The sequence below is a fragment of the Carassius carassius genome, chromosome 1 (assembly GCF_963082965.1).
Source record: "Carassius carassius chromosome 1, fCarCar2.1, whole genome shotgun sequence".
Classification (NCBI taxonomy): Eukaryota; Metazoa; Chordata; class Actinopteri; order Cypriniformes; family Cyprinidae; genus Carassius; species Carassius carassius.
Genome location: NC_081755.1, coordinates 19,705,168 through 19,723,091, shown reverse-complemented (window position 1 = coordinate 19,723,091; position 17,924 = coordinate 19,705,168). Strand labels below are relative to the sequence as shown.

Genomic DNA, 17,924 nt, shown 5'->3' with positions numbered 1-17,924 from the left:
TCATTCATTCTTCATTGTATGGTTTGCAGGGAAGAGAAGAGAAGCTATTTTATCACATCACATGCTCATTTGAGATTTCTCTTCAATTGTAATTGTTGTTATTGTAAATCTTAATTTTTTCTTGACCTCGGAGGAGAATCAGAGACTGTGGCTCATTCAAGAGCTGTACGTTCACTTTTCTTGAACATAGCTCTGGTGCGACAGAGTCTGAAAGTTTTGTAGCACAAGTATAAAACGTCTGTTATCGTGTCCTAAAGCCTATATTAAATACTTGGAATATATATTTTTATGGTGTTTTTTTACTGACAGATGTCGAGAGCGCATTATTGTAGCCCGAAAGCACATTAATACAATGCGTGAGCACAAATCTCACGCAGATTTCCTTTACGCGCTCAGATATACGCTGCTCTCGTCCGAAAACACTTAAAACCTGTCTCTCCTCTCACTCAGACTGTGTCCTGTGCACGCTCAAATCTCTGGGCTCATGTGCTATATAGATATTCATTATTTTCACACCTGAATTAAACGTTATCAAAAGTTATCAACCGATCAGATGAATCTGTAATTTCTTTACAATTTAATATTATAAGAAATGAATCAGTTGGTTGAAGATGTCTGCAGTTACATATTAACAAGGTCATTGTAATAAATAAATTCTTAATAAAAATAAGAGTAACAGAAATAAATCTAGCTTATATTGTTGTTACTATCGTCCCAACCGATGGGGTCGAAAGTAACAATGTACAACTTATGATCAAAGTGAAATTATACTGAAATCTTGCTACATTTCTACAAAACAGCAGCTGGTATTGATAGAGCACACTTCTGAGTTACTGACCACAGCAGAAATATATCTCTGTCTACAACATTATCTTTAAAAATGATGTTTTTATGAAGAATGGTACTTTCACCCCTGCTCTCCCCTAAAGGTTAAGCGTTTTCCTCCCTTTAAAAAATCGTAATGAAGAAAACGCTTAACATGGCCTATGCATTTAGACAGACAGTATTCATATTCATATTTTGGGCTCATCTGTTTTTCTGCAGATATTAAGCTTTATTAATATGTGGCCACAGAATGTGGTCTTTTAATATCACTGTTTCTGTGTATTAAGCGTTTTCCTCTCATATAAAGAGAATATATCATATATTACCATGTAAATAAATCTTGGGCTCATATGTGTGTCTGCTCACAGTATATGCTTTACAATTGGGTCTTTATCACGGTCTTGGTACATGAAGCCACATGAAAAGTTATTTATGTTGAGCATTTTAGAAAGTCCCTGTTCAAGTTCTGCTGATTCTCAAGACGAGCGAGAGTCAAACTCACAAAGGTGATGTTAAAGTTCCCGTTCTTCGTGATCCCATGTTTTTAACTTTAGTTAGTGTGTAATGTTGTTGTTAGAGTATAAATAATATCAGTAAAATTCTAAAGCTCAAAGTTCAAAGCCAAGCGAGATATTTTATTTAACAGAATTCGCCTACAAAAAAACGACCCGTTTGGACTACATCCCTCTAGTTCCTGCAGTAATGACGTCACTAAAACAGTTTTTTGACTAACCTCCGCCCACATCAATACACAAACAGGGGGCGTGGTCTTGTTGCGCTCAGACAGAGAAGGAGGAAGAGCTGCGTTTGTGTTTGTCGCCATGTTGTTGAAACACTGTTATTTTCATCTCGGAGTCCAGTCATCTTTGTTTGGGTTTCCCAGGGACGCTGTACTTGGAGATTAATGGTTACAATTTATGTTTAACTCGGTTCCCGAAAATTATAATCCACATTTAAAACTATGTGCAGCACATTTTGCTGAGGACAGCTTGCTGTGTAGCTAGATGTTAGGGCTTTGCAAAAAAACAAATGCGATTTTCATGCACATCTCGTCAGTACAAACACTCCTGTGATTATAAGTACATCTCCAGCACATGCTCCTGCCCATTTGCTTCTCAAAACTAGCCCAAAACCAATCGTGTTTCCAGGAGGGCAGCGCACGCTCAGCTGCTGTCGAATCACAACACAGGAGCCGCTGGCCCAATCAGAACTCGTTACGTATTTCTGAAGGAGGGACTTTATAGAACAAGGAAGACATCAGACCGTTTTTATGACAGTGAAAACAGCGGTTTACAGATAGGTGAATTGTGTGAAAAATACTGTGTTTTTTTTTACACGCGAAACATGAACACATGTTATATTGCACACTGTAAACACAATCAAAGATTAAAAAAAGCACGAAAAACGGGACCTTTAATGACTAAACCAAACAACATCAAAACATTAAAAAACACTCAGCAATGTGATTCTTTTACTGAGTGATAGACAGTGGGTTTAATCAGTGACATTATTATTAGATTTACTATCCGCCATCTTCTCGTCATCTCCACGAGCTGCTTCTCTTGGAGTTATTACACGCAGAAAAGGTGAAAAAAAACATCCTGAATTCTCCAGTTTTCTCACAAAGATGACCTGAGTTAATATTGCAATTCTCCATGCAGCATAAATGATGTACAACAGTGACATTTCTTCTGTTTCAACTGAACGAAACTTGCACTGATTTGATCTTAAAATACACTCACCTAAAGGATTATTAGGAACACCTGTTCAATTTCTCATTAATGCAATTATCTAATCAACCAATCACATGGCAGTTGCTTCAATTCATTTAGGGGTGTGGTCCTGGTCAAGACAATCTCCTGAACTACAAACTGAATGTCTGAATGGGAAAGAAAGGTGATTTAAGCAATTTTGAGCGTGGCATGGTTGTTGGTGCCAGACGGGCTGGTCTGAGTATTTCACAATCTGCTCAGTTACTGGGATTTTCACACACAACCATTTCTAGGGTTTACAAAGAATGGTGTGAAAAGGGAAAAACATCCAGTATGCGGCAGTCCTGTGGGCGAAAATGCCTTGTTGATGCTAGAGGTCAGAGGAGAATGGGCCGACTGATTCAAGCTGATAGAAGAGCAACTTTGACTGAAATAACCACTCGTTACAACCGAGGTATGCAGCAAAGCATTTGTGAAGCCACAACACGCACAACCTTTAGGTGGATGGGCTACAACAGCAGAAGACCCCACCGGGTACCACTCATCTCCACTACAAATAGGAATAAGAGGCTACAATTTGCACGTGCTCACCAAAATTGGACAGTTGAAGACTGAAAAAATGTTGCCTGGTCTGATGAGTCTCGATTTCTGTTGAGACATTCAGATGGTAGAGTCAGAATTTGGCGTAAACCGAATGAGAACATGACTCCATCATGCCTTGTTACCACTGTGCAGGCTTGTGGTGGTGGTATAATGGTGTGGGGGATGATTTCTTGGCACACTTTAGGCCCCTTAGTGCCAATTGGGCATTGTTTAAATGCCACGGCCTCTCTCAGCATTGTTTCTGACCATGTACATCCCTTTATGACCACCATGTACCCATCCTCTGATGGCTACTTCCAGCAGGATAATGCATCATGTCTCAAAGCTCGAATCATTTCAAATTGGTTTCTTGAACATGACAATGAGTTCACTGTACTAAAATGGCCCCCACAGTCACCAGATCTCAACCCAATAGAGCATCTTTGGGATGTGGTGGAACGGGAGCTTCGTGCCCTGGATGTGCATCCCACAAATCTCCATCAACTGCAAGATGCTATCCTATCAATATGGGCCAGCATCTCTAAAGAATGCTTTCATTGAATCAATGCCACGTAGAATTAAGGCAGTTCTGAAGGCGAAAGGGGGTCAAACACAGTATTAGTATAGTGTTCCTAATAATCCTTTAGGTGAGTGTATGTCAGTGCTCTTGTTTTGTCTCAAGATGCACACCAGTATTTTTTTTTTGTTTAAGCCATGTTTTTAACAATTACTTAAATGTCTTAATTGAACTAGGATCTAATCCTGTCTTAGCCTGAGCCCTGTCTGAAACCAGCTCTTATTTATGCATTTTTATAAAGATCAGTGAATATCGGCGGTGTATGACATTAAATGACAATAATCACCATTATCCTGAAGTTATACAATATTTAAGGACATTAATTAGAATTGGGAGTCAGATAATTAACACTAGCACCATCAATGTGGTTAAAAATTATTTAGATAAAACCAGATCAGAAAACGGGGCATTTATACCTGTAAGCACCAGTGGGTCAAACTGACCTGCTATTGAATTCACGTATTTCCACGTCGTTTACTTGCGCTTATGTTTTAACATTGTACATTTCTAGGCATATATATAATATAATCATATTTTATCTAAAATGAGTCACATATTTATAAGATATGGCTTAATTTGTATATTTAGGTCTTCTTTATCACTTAAACAGGGATAATAGAAATTATAAATAAAAATTTTGTTTTTATTGATATATGCATTCAATTTTATTATGTCCTCAGTTCAAAGATAAAAAACTCAATATCACAATCAGTCTCTTATTGTGATAGTTCTTGTGAGTTGTTTGTTAATCTAGTTAATCCAAATGATTTATAACATCTTTATTTTTAATCAAATATGAATAAAAAATTATTTATTATGTCTGTCCTCTCTAATTTGTATTAATTTTTCTAGCCATCTGAACAGATAATGGTTTTGCCACCATGACTGATTGTGATAAGGAACCACTTAGCTATCTTTTGTTTCCCTCCCCCAAAGGAAATCTGGATTATTATTTATTTATTTTATTTAGTTATCGTTTTGAAACAATATTAAATAGGGGCAGTTCCACACATTACAGATGGGAAACCACCCTGTTATTCTCCTTTCCACCCTGTTATGCTCCTGTCATATGAAATAATACTTTCACAGCAATGTTAAATGTTTGGCATACTTTTGTCTTATTTTGTCAGGTGAGGAGGACCAACAGCATATGTCCATCCATCCATCCATCTTCTTCCGCTTATCCGGGGCCGGGTCGCGGGGGCAGCAGTCTAAGCAGAGAGCCCCAGACTTCCCTCTCCCTAGACACTTCCTCCAGCTCTTCTGGGAGGACACCGAGGCGTTCCCAGGCCAGCCGGGAGACATAGTCTCTCCAGCGTGTCCTAGGTCTTCCCCGTGGTCTCCTCACAGTGGGACGCGCCCGGAACACCTTCCCGGGAAGGCGTCCAGGAGGCATCCGGAACAGATGCCCGAGCCACCTCAGCTGACCCCTCTCGATGTGGAGGAGCAGCGGCTCTACTCTGAGCTCCTCCCGGGTGACTGAGCTTCTCACCCTATCTCTAAGGGATCGCCCAGCCACCCTGCAGAGAAAGCTCATTTCGGCTGCCTGTATCCGGGATCTTGTCCTTTCGGTCATGACCCAAAGCTCATGACCATAGGTGAGAGTAGGAACGTAGATTGACCGATAAATCGAGAGCTTCGCCTTGCGGCTCAGCTCTTTCTTCACCACGACAGACCGGTACATCGACCGCATTACTGCAGAAGATGCACCGATCCGTCTGTCAATCTCCCGCTCCATCCTTCCCTCACGCGTGAACAAGACCCCAAGATACTTAAACTCCTCCTAGTCCTATAAGGTTATTAATAATGTCATGTATGGTGAAACATGAAAATAAAAATAAAATAAATATAATTTCTTGGACAAATTAAAGTTTGCTGGCATGGTCACACTCAAAACACTACACACTACAGTTATGTAACTTTTGTTATAACACATTTTAATGTAAACTTTAACTTTCATTTACCTGTATGTAAGCACAGTGCAGTGTTAATGTTCAAATGGTGTATTTACCATGGTAAAGTGGCTTACTACAATAAATATTCTTATTAGGAATAAAACTGCCTCATTTTTTAACTGTAGAGCTGTAGCTGAATAGTTAGGCCTAATGTTACTACAATACTGAAATCTAATGTTGGTCATTATGGTGGTACTTAGAGAGCTGAATATTTTCTGAAGTGGTATTTGGTATAAAAAGTTTGAAACCACTGGTTTAAAGAAAATGTATTAAATGAAATCCTGCTTTTTAAGAAATTTTCAGTAAACCCTTTCTTCTTTCCCCTTGTAGAGTCATCAAGTTATCCAGCTTATTCTTGAAACATTGGTAAGAAATTGTTCATCTTCACTTCTGCTGGAGATTCACTGACCTTTTGTGGTAGGTTTTGATCTTAGTTTACTTAATTAGATTTTACTTGTTTTACTAAATACACTGTATATCTAGTGTTCTGATTAAAACAGTGTAACTGGGGGCTCTGACAAACACTGCTTGTGAATAATTTCTTAATATTATAAACTTTTATCTGAATACATTAAATAAGTGTTTAATGAATACTGTTGTGCACTTTGTTTCCAACCTCACGGTTACTGAACTGTAAAGGGAAAATATTGTGTGATTGCATTCAGTTAAAAATATTTCACAATATCAAAGTTGATATTTTATGAGGATTCATTTTTGGTTCTAACAGTTTAGAGTCCCCTTCAGTAGAAATCACATTCTGTGTTCCCCGCAGTAAAGAAAGACACAGTCCCATTAGAACCCCCCCCCTCCAAGGACCCTCTAACGCTGCGTCCTTTGAACCCTAATCTTCCCTCCTCTTACATCGGTCCTGGTTGAAGGTTCCCTTCTCAAACTGTTCAACACGTTTTCACTGCACAAATGTACAGATCTCTTGTAATGAGACACTTTACTAAAACATGTTTATTTATTTCTTTTTTTTTTAAAGAGAAACTTGTAGTTTTCCACCAAAATAAAAGATCAGCTGGTTTCATTCATAAAAGTACAAGGGTTTCTCTTGCAGGTGCAGTGCTAAAAATGCATATTTTACAAAAACCTTTAAATATTGTATTTGGATTGTTCTTCTACAGGTTTTTAACAATACAAACACAAATAAAACTTTTTTTTGAGTATGTGGTAGTTTATTGAAATTGATTGAAAAGCCATTGCTGCTAGTCATTTGATTTTTAACCTTTATAATGTACAGTGTTGATCTAAATGCAAACTAGGCTCTAATTGAATGTACAGTTGTGCATTTACTCATGTTGAAAGGTTTGACGGTGAAACAACCGTCACAAAATCAACACCTAATTCAACGTTAGTCCAACGTCTACAGAACGACCTTCATTCACCCGTGATGAAGGTAAGACGGTGAAATGGCGTCTGTTCCCGGCAGCTCTCCAGACCGCATTACAGTTCTGTCTCAGCTCGCATAGTAAAACTGTGATAACGGAAATTACAGGACTAACAAAAACAATAACATCACAGACGATTTTCGCAAAGTAAACACATGACATATCTCACTAGTGCTGTTTAGAGACGCTGCTGCAGCCTCATTCACACAAGCTCTCTCTCTCTTTCTCATAACTTCATTAATAACTGCCTTAGAAGGCTCTAAATGGCTTAAGCCTCCATTACCAGCTTTAAAACGACGTTTTGGAACCAGCATATATATATATATATATATATATATATATATATATATATATATATATATATATACATAAACACCCAGCATACAAAAAGTAGTTAAAACACACATAATATTATTATAGTAGAACATAATTTTTTTTTTAAACAAAGTGCTTATTCTTTAAAAAAAAATATAAATCATGGGAGAAGATGCAATATGGTACAATACAATACTGAATATATAGTACAATCTTCATATTTAAAGTAACAATTTATTCTTAAGAAATTTATTTTGATCAGTGTTCTGTCAGCTTTTACATACTCAAATCTTTTTATTTACCTTTACCAAAGCCTATTTTTACACATGCATAAATAATGTTTTGATATATTAAACATAAAACGTTGAATACTGATATTTGAAATTATTTGAATGATAAAAAGGTACTTTAAATGTGAAATTAAAACCACCAGTAGTAAAGACAGTCATTGCAATTGAACTGAATCATTTAAATAGTTGATTCATTCAGGAACGAAACACATTTATGTTGCTCAGAGACGCAAAACAGCCCTGTGGCCACTGATCTCCATTTTTGTTTGGAATTATTTCTGTTGTCGAAATTAGAGCAAAAACAGGCAATATGGGTCGATAAATAAACTTCTAGTTTATTGAACTGTTGTAAAAAACAAAACAACAACAAAATTTTTTTATAAATCATTGTAATTTTTGGAGAAAAATTTTGAATCTTCATGTGTAATTGATTAACTATATGAGGTGGTATAAATATATACATTACCTGCCCCCATGTCTTGAATTTGTGATCATTCTGAATGTATTTATATAGACTGAATCATGCAGAGAAAGAAGAGCGCACTGTAAATGCACATGCGCACTAAAATTCTTTATGTATGTTGTTACACTGACTTGCTTTTAAAGCTCTCACAAAGAGACAAACAATGAGCCACAACAGTGCGACCTTGATACCAGAAATACACTATCCATCAATCACCATTTACACAATGTAGGCTAATAAAATTATAAGAATCATTCTGGCGTTTCAAGGCTTCGCTGGTTGTTTTTCATGTATATATATATATATATTTTTATTTTTTTATTTTTTTTGAGAATGAGAACATTAAGAAGGCAGTTCGACCTGTATTCTGCTTCTCTGCTTCTTTCTGATGATGCAGTAACTACCGCAGGGGGAAAAAAAATATCTTCGGTCTGTCCAATGATTGTAAACCGTTGTTATGTCTGTCAGATTTAAAGGGCCATATTATGCTCTTTTACAAGCTCTTGATTTAGTTTCGGGAAGTGCTCAGATTGAATCAAGTCTTATGGGGGGTCCCCACCATAATACTATTTTTGGTGGGGGTGGGAGTTAGTCTCGCAATATACAATTTACAATATACAAAATACTCAATCTATTTGATCATAATATGCATAACTATAAACTATTTATTAAAACAGGCTTACTTAAAAGAACAGGCATTTGTGTTGATAAAGAATAATTAGTCCAATGTTGCACAGCAAAAAAAAAAAAAAGCTGCAATTCTTCATTTAAGTGGCTCACTCCAAGTATTACTGGATTTAGAGGGTGACAAGGCAACAGACCCAAAAGGGCAACTAAATATACGAGGGGACTACATATAAGGCACCTGAAGATCTGTAAAATCATCAAATACACTGAAATTTCTCAAAAACAGTAGAAAATCTTCAGATGGCTTTCAGACTAACTGAATGGTATTCAGATTCAGCAGTGGCACAGGAATAATTATTTCATAATGTCTCAGAAAGCAGTGATAAAGGAGCAGTAAGTAACTTCAAATGGACCTTTTTAAGGACCTTTTTATTACTTAACGGTAGCAAAAGGATGAAATAATGCTATCATGCTGTAATGATATAGATCAATGAGATTAGGTATTCAAATAGTGTAAGATAACTGGGCAAACAGTATATAGTCTTTATAATAGTTCATAAGTTTAACAAAGGCATGTCCAGGAGATTATCAGAAGTCAACTCATTTGTCCATAACAGCTTTAAAGTCAATTTCAGGAACCAGTTGGTGGAGACATAAACCAATGTTGACAACAGTTGTGTACAGATTGTATTGAGGATGCTTTGATGAGTAGAGAGTTAAAGAGAACAGCATTAACCGGAAATATAATCTTTTGTAATATTTTACATTTCTTTAATGACACTTTAGATTTTTTTAATGCATCCTTTCTGAATTAAAGTTTTAAGTTCTTTAATTTCTTTCACTGTGCCAGTGTGTGCTAGCTGGGCCAGCGTGTGCTATGATTGGTTACCTCGGCCAGTGTGTGCTGTGATTGGTTACCTCGGCCAGTGTGTGCTGTGATTGACAGCACTTGGGCCTGGTCGGAAAATGTCATGCCCCTTACCATAGCAGCTTGCTGTGAGCTTCAGTGTAAATACTGCATCGAATTCAAATCAATTTGAGTGCGATTTTAAACCCGAATGATTGTAACCACTCTAAGTTTGTCTGCCTTGGGAAAGTCAAGTCAAGTGGCATTTATTTGTCATTTGCATAGTTAACACTGGGGAAAACTGGGCATTGAAATGCTTGTGACGAGGCTTAGACATACAGTGACAATAAGACATAAAAGACATAGACGTACGTGTAGAGCACTGAGATTTTTGAGTAACTTCAGTGCCCATAGGCAGAAAAGACATGGACAGAGCATTATATACAAATAAGTGGCAGTAACAGATACAATAAAGGTAGACAGTGTTAAGAGTTATAAGTATTCATAAGCTAACCTGTTTCCCAGTAACTCTATTGGTAATTGGACTATTACCAGTAATTCATCTTGCAAATAATTAAATGAAAATATGCTGGAATTAACAAGGAAAACATTTGTTTGTCATATAGTTATGCTTTATTTAATCTTATCTCCATCATTTAATTTAATTCGCTTGCATGTTACCGCTTTTCTATCTCTTCTTGTTTTTTTTTCCACTTCTGGCTGCCAGAAGGATAAGTCCTCTAAATGTTTAATTTAGCAAATGCATGAGTAGGTGCTGTGCCAGTTTGAAAACGGTGGCGAACGCATCACGAGGAAAAAGCAAGCACATCCAACATAACTGTGCCTTCACACCGCCACTGTCGAGAGCGTCAAAGTGACCGGAAGTCATTCATTTTCAATGTGAGCCGGCGTCGAGCAGCAGTGCAGTGCGACTTGGCTGTTTAGAGCGTCGAAGAGAGTTGAAGTGAGTTGCGGTGGTGGGTTTGCAATAATCTATGATGTGTCCCCATTTTAATATAGTATTTAGTATAATTTCCCTGATTATACTTACATTAAGTTAGGGCTGCATGATTAATCGTATTTTAATCTCGATAACGATATCCACCTTTCTCGATTAATTAAAAATAATCGTCACAATATTGGATGGAACGTGAAACGTGTTTTTAATTTGCCGTTATCTTGCAATGCTGACAAGTCTCCGCTTGTGTTCATTCTTGTGGTTGCCAGATGTGAAGAGCTTTAAGCCCCAAAACAGAGCTTTTCTCCTTTAAGGATACAATTTCTGCCCAGTGTTTTTACATTTGTGCATTCTGGCAACCCTTTGCGCAAGCTCACTGATGGCGGAACAAGCACTGATGATGATATGATTTAGCGATCTCTCCACAGTGATATTCTGCTTACATGAAAGTGTCATATAGACAATGTGTGTTTTTTCACAAGCCATTTGTACTGTTTGTGTTACCAAATGTGCCATGATCAAACTTTCACTGAGTTTCAATAATGGATCTATCGTGTTTGAGGAATAAATGCGCTTTTAATAAATGAGTTTTTACTAGTTTTCATGTTAAAAATGGCATGGCAATCATAGTTTTAAGTGTGTATTAACGATCTTTGAGCAAATTTACTGTGCAATCTGCTTTTTCCCATTTGGAAACAAATTGTCTCTTAGAAAATGTAATGTGAATACAGATGACAAAACAATAACTAATGCCACGAGTTTTGTATTATCATAGTTGTTTAAATGAAGTTAGTGTATAGTTAGTGTAGGTTGGTTAAAGGACACATGAAATGTTATTGCATTTCCATGCTGCTAAAAAAAAATAATTAATAAAACAAATTAATAAATAAAATACCTGCTAAAACCAGCCTTACCTGGTTGAATGATTTTAGTTGGTCATCCAGCCCAGTCTTTGCGGATCAAAGCTGGTCAGAAGTCTGGATTAAGAGGGGTTTTGATCACTTCCTTAGCTGGTCAGGATGGGAGACCAGCTGGAACAACCAGCTTTTACTTGCATCAGAGTATTTTTTACAGGGCTTTATACATTATTAGGTAAAGGATCTTAATACTTCATCTACAACAATATGTAATGAGGTTAACTTATAACGTTACCAACATTGTGGTTAGATGATCAACAAGCTTGTTTGCTTTGTGGCCACTTTAAATAAAAGATAAGCATTCAAGCTACGTCAGAGCACTCACAAATCTTTCTGCAGCATTGTTAGCAGGGTGGCCAGAGCGATTTCTGACGCTCTCAACGGCGGCGGTGTGAATGCACAGTAACGCGAGAGGGGTCCTCCTAGGGGGATTCAGATATATTGCTCCATGTTATATTAAAGGTCCCATTTTTCGCGCTTTTTTGAAGCTTTGATTGTGTTTACAGTGTGCAATATAACATGTGTTCATGTTTCGCGTGTAAAAAAAAACAGTATTTTTCACACAATTCACCTATCTGTATACCGCTGTTTTCACTGTCACAAAAACGAGCTGATGACTTCCTTGTTCCTTCCTTGAAGGAAGTCCCTCCTTCAGAAATACGTAACGAGTTCTGATTGGGCCAGCGGTTCCTGTGTTGTGATTCGACACCAGCTTAGAGCAGGCTGACCTCCTGGTAAAGCGATTGGACTAGTTTTGAGAAGCAAGTTGGCAGGAGCATGTGCTTGAGATGTACTTATAATCACAGGAGCGTTTTTACTGACGAGATGCGCATGAAAATCACATTCGATTTTTGCACAGCCCTAACATCTAGTTAACAAAGCTAAAAAGCGTTGCCCTTTGTGTAATAAGTTACAGGAACTGTTAAATGCACCAACTTAAATAATAAAATACACTTACTGGTTGTGGTCCATAAACAACGCCTTCTCCAGACAAAGAGGGAACTGCTCCATCTTTCAAGAATAATCTTTTTGCGAATCCGGCATTAAACTGATTGAGATTGAGGAAGCTGTCCTCAGCAAAATGTGCTGCACATAGTTTTACATGTGGATTATAATTTTCGGGAACAGAGTTAAACATAAATTGTAACCATTAATCTCCAAAGTACAGCGTCCCTGGGAAACCCAAACAAAGATGACTGGACTCCGAGATGAAAATAACAGCGTTTCAACGACACGGCAAACACAAACACAGCTCTTCCTTCTTCTCCGTCGGAGCGCAACAAGACCACGCCCCCCTTTTTGTGAATTCATGTGGGCGGAGGTTAGTCAAAAAACTGTTTTAGTGACATTACTGCAGGAACTAGAGGGATGTAGTCCAAACGGGTCTTTTTTTGTAGGCGAATTCTGTTAAATAAAATCTCTCACTTGGCATTGAACTTTGAGCTTTAGAATTTTACAGACATTATTTATACTCTAACAAGGACATCACACACTAACTAAAGTTTAAAACATGGGATCACGAAGAACGGGACCTTTAATAATGACATTTCCAATTGTTCAAATGGTCAGCTGTCGGGGACCCCCTCAAAATGTGGGGCCCCAGGCAATCGCCTGACTTGCCTGCCCTATTGCTATGCCTCTGACATTTATCCATGTAACAGATTTCTTAGAATGATTTCATTTGGATAGTAATGTATGATATTTCTGCCTGAAAGATATTAAATCTCAACATCATTTTTACTGTACTGTTGTTAAAGTGGCTGAAGAAAAATAATGCTGCCTTCTGCTAATCACATTCTTATACTTGGGTGTCTTTATGCAAAACAAAGAGATTAAAGTTTTGATTTATAAAGTTTATGTATACAAATGCAGATTTGTTAAAGGCTTCAGTTTGTTAAAAACTCCATGTTTTGGGGGCTTAAAACAATTAAAAACAAAGAGTGCCTAACAACTCTCTAAATGACTGACAACACACATGGACTAACCACCACTGAAATGCAATTTAGAATTTTCTTGGTATTATCTTCACTTTATATTTATTAATTTTATTTAATTTTATTATTGTTGTTATTGTGTTTATGATATGCTGGTTGAATTTATTGTTTATTTGTTCAACAACAGAAACATGACAAAAATGCTAACCTTGAAATTGCAAAGAATTCTTCTTATTATTATTCTTATTATTATTATGAAAGTGAAGGTGAAAGTGAAGTGACATTCAGCCAAGTATGGTGACCCATACTCAGAATTTGTGCTCTGCATTTAACCCATCCGAAGTGCACACACACAGAGCAGTGAACACACACCCGGAGCAGTGGGCAGCCATTTATGCTGCGGCGCCCGGGGAGCAGTTGGGGGTTCGATGCCTTGCTCAAGGGCACCTAAGTCGTGGTATTGAAGGTGGAGAGAGAACTGTACATGCACTCCCCCCACCCACAATTCCTGCCGGCCCAGGACTCGAACTCACAACCTTTCGATTGGGAGTCCGACTCTCTAACCATTAGGCCACAACTTCCCAACTTATAGTATTTAATAAATCAAAATTAATTAATATGACACACTGTCAACAGAATATTTTACTATTGGCAACACATTATTAAATTATGAATAGTAATGACCTTAATTGAAAGTAAGAATTTTGACCAATTAATACTTTCAGTTAAATTGTTAAAAAGAACATTATTTTGTCTATTTGGTGTAATAAAATGTGTTTATGCGGTTTAAGGTAAAAAAAACAACAACATTATTTTCAACATACTGTATTGTTTCTCCTCTATGTCCCGCCTTCTGAAATGCATACATATTTACAAAGCTCATCGCTCTGAAAAGTGAGGTGTGCTCTGATTGGCCAGCTATCCAGTGCGTTGTGATTGGCCGAATACCTCAAGCGTGTGATGGAAATGTTATGCCCCTCAACATATTTTGATGCCCTGTCCATTCGGAACAACGAGACATAAACATTAAAACCCAATCTAAACGTGATATAAACATGATTTGTCATTTCCTCTTTTGGAAGGCCAAACAAAGTAGTTTCGCTTTCACAATGAAACAACAGCTCACTCAAGGCCATGGTGGACGCTGTTTGAGCGGAGGCCAGAGGCCTAGAGTGAGCCGTGGCCGGCTTGAGTGAGCAGAGGCGGGATTCTACGAACGAGCGTACTTTGGTCTGGCGGCAACCACTTGTGGCGATCCCAGGCTGGCTTGTCCACGGTGAAAGCCGATTTAGCAATATACAGTGCAAAGTTGATGTGTTTCCTCAGCGACCAGCACGAATCAGCTCCAGGGCATGACGAAGCTGATATCGTCCTCTTTTGGGAGGCCAAACAAAGTAGTTATGCTTTCATAACCAAACACACAGCGTCTATACGACATGGCAGCGGCGGCAACAGCAATACTATTAAGAGAATAAAAGGTACGCCATCTTTCTTTGTTTGAACATCTGGGCAGCGTTATGCAAATCTTCCCACATAGTGAGGTAGAGATGTGAGGGCATGTTAGAACGAGCCATTTTAGGGGGTGTGGTTGACTGTTAACATTTATAAAGAATATCTCTTTGTACTTGAGACTCTTTTCAACTTTAAAGATCTTCTTTATGCACCAAGAGCTTGTAACACTCCAAAGAGAAAAGAAAAATTTAAAAATCACATCATATGACCCCTTTAAAGAAACACAAAAAAAGTATTTTTAAACTATTGCACAAACATTTAAATTGCACATATGGCAGTTTTTACATCAACATTTTAATAATTTGTCAGTGAACTGTGAACATTTAATTGTAAAATGTAAATATTCAAGACATCCTTAACAAGTAAATTAAAAACATAATGAGTATGTACAGTGCAGATATTAATGAAAATACTACTCTCTAGAGTATCTAGTGAACTTGAAATGCTGATTGAGCAATTACATGCCAAATGATACTTTTTTAGTAAGTTTTTTGTTCTTTCAACATACCTTCTGATGTTCATTCATGCTTTAGTCATGTTTAGTTGCAATGTTTTAAAGAGTGCAAAACTACATTTGTTGTTTAAAAGTTGATAGACTTTGATCTATAGTTCTATATAACTGAGGCTTGTGGTTATTTCTGTCAAAGGAATCTCCTGCTATTGCTGAAATAATAAAATCAGAGCAGCGGCATGTTTGCCTGCATGTTATTAACTATATCTATTCCTTTTTTGTTTTAACTAAAAATAACTATTGAGCCTAAATCAAAATCAGTACACATTATATGTGCTTATATAATGTTTTTAATGATAACCAGGGCTCAAAACTAGGGATGGATAGATCAACACCTATTGTCAAAACACGTTTCAAGTTTTTGACACACTAGTGCTTCGAAACAGTGTTCTGTAGCATTGCTTGAAATAAGGCGTGACCTGTGAAAACAAAGCTTCGTTACCTCACTGACACGACAAGTCCCATCCCCACAATCCATTTAGTGCAATGTTATAGTTATATCATTCAGCATGCCTATATCTATGTAGTGTTTTTATGTGGTGTATCGTTGTTAATTAATATCAAGACAGGAACAGGAAGACCAAATAAGGACATAAACAACACATGGGGGAAGAAAACACACAGACACGGTACAGAGTCCGACAATTACCTTCCCCTTTAGGTTAACAGGGTGTATTATGGAAATCATACGCAGTATCTGTTCACTGAAACAGAAACTTTTTAAAACTCCTGCAAGTGGGAAGACTTTTATAAAGTCTGTTGTTGTCTTGTAGCCAGTGAAACTGCAGATGTGCTGATAACAACCACCAATAACCTTTTTTCAGGCTTCTGATTTGCCAGCATGGTTTTACGGCTGTGGTAATACCGCTACCTGTTATTTTGGCATGCTCTTGACAGCGCTTCAGTTTTTTATTTATTTATTTATTTATTTATTTATTTATTTATATCAATGAAGGAGGGGAAAACTCTCTATAAAAATACACATGTATGTGTGGACTATGTTATGGAACAAGCTGCAGAGTAAAGAAACACTTCATTCTTTAAAAAATGTCTTACGATCTAATCTAATGAAAACATGTACTTATTTAAATTATTTGTTATTGTTAATTATCTGTCACTACATGAGTGCATGGCAAAATTTAGGCCCAATCCCAATTCTATTTTATACCCCTTCCCCTTGCCCTAAGGCTTCCCCTTGTCCCTTGAAACAGAGTGTCAAGGGGTTGGGGTGAAAATATTCCCCTAAGAATTGGGACACCATTACTATGCTGTCACACATAATCCTAGGTTGTCTAGCTCCTACAATACACACATATACTGGTGTGCTACATTAGAGCCTTTATTTAATGTGCTGCTTACTGACACACACACACACGCATCGGAAATCGCACAGCTCACACATCCAGGAGAAAAACTTGTCAACTCTGCCCCACGACCTTTATTAAATCATTATATTTTCCAGCGACGAGAGGATAAAAATCGCTGTTTTTAAGTAAACTCACTCTTAAAAAAAAACCGCAGAGATACACATACACATAACCCCCCCCCACCCCCACCCTCTCTATTTGTCTCTCAATATTTGAGAAAAGGGTTTAGTGATTTCCTATTAATGGGAGGACTAGCCCTAAATGTCTATGGTGGTTATTGCCCTGACCAGACAAGAAAATATGTTGTGGTACTATCGTGCAGTCTATAATGATATGACGTTAGCAAATATTAGCGATTTTTTGCAAACATCTCTGAGTAACATGACTGTTAATATGAACTCACAATTGAATGTAACAAAACAAATGATTACTGTTCATTAAAATCTTTATTAATGCCCAAAATGCTTACATTTATGTGTATTTTTGTTCACTCAGGCAGCCATGTTGCCGAGATATTTCATACCCCTTCATCTGAAGTGTGGTCCCTAAAAATCTTTGTTTGAAAGGCTATCTGGCCCTTCCTCTTACCCTCCAACCAAAAGAGAATCGAGACACCACTACCCCTTCACGTGAATGCGCGAAACGGAGGGGGAGAGGAAAGGGGAAGGGCTAAGGGGTAGAATTGGGATTGGGCCTTAATCTTATGTGTTTGTAATTTTTTTTTTATGTGATTTTTGTGCTGCCATTTTTGCCAGGAATACCTGGAAGAAGTGATTTTACATATCAACTGGATTACACTGCTAAAATAAAGAACAAATAAATAAATAATAAAATAAAGAAAGAAAATAAAAAAAAAATAAAGAAAAACTGATGTTTTTGATAACTTTTTCACTGGTAACTGTATTAATATTCCATTTCAGGCAAGAAGTATGTAAACGCATTGACCACTGACCATTAGATAATTGTTTGTTTATTTTGTATCATATCTGTTTGGCATAAACATATCTAAAATTAATTTGCACTTATTAACCTCATATTAACCGGCACTCTTTTTTGTTGTTGTCTTTTTCTCTATAAAATCTTTTAGTAATCATCATAAATCATATATCATTTGAAAGGTTAGAAGCACATGAATGACATT

General features: G+C 37.2%; 2 protein-coding genes across 5 annotated transcripts in view; both read right to left on the bottom strand.

The window, feature by feature from the left end:
* LOC132141049 (NACHT, LRR and PYD domains-containing protein 12-like) overlaps positions 1 to 17,924 on the bottom strand; it is a 59,704-nt gene that overhangs the window by 2,696 nt on the left and 39,084 nt on the right. The window lies entirely within an intron of this gene.
* LOC132141086 (NACHT, LRR and PYD domains-containing protein 3-like) overlaps positions 1 to 17,924 on the bottom strand; it is a 174,726-nt gene that overhangs the window by 117,782 nt on the left and 39,020 nt on the right. The window lies entirely within an intron of this gene.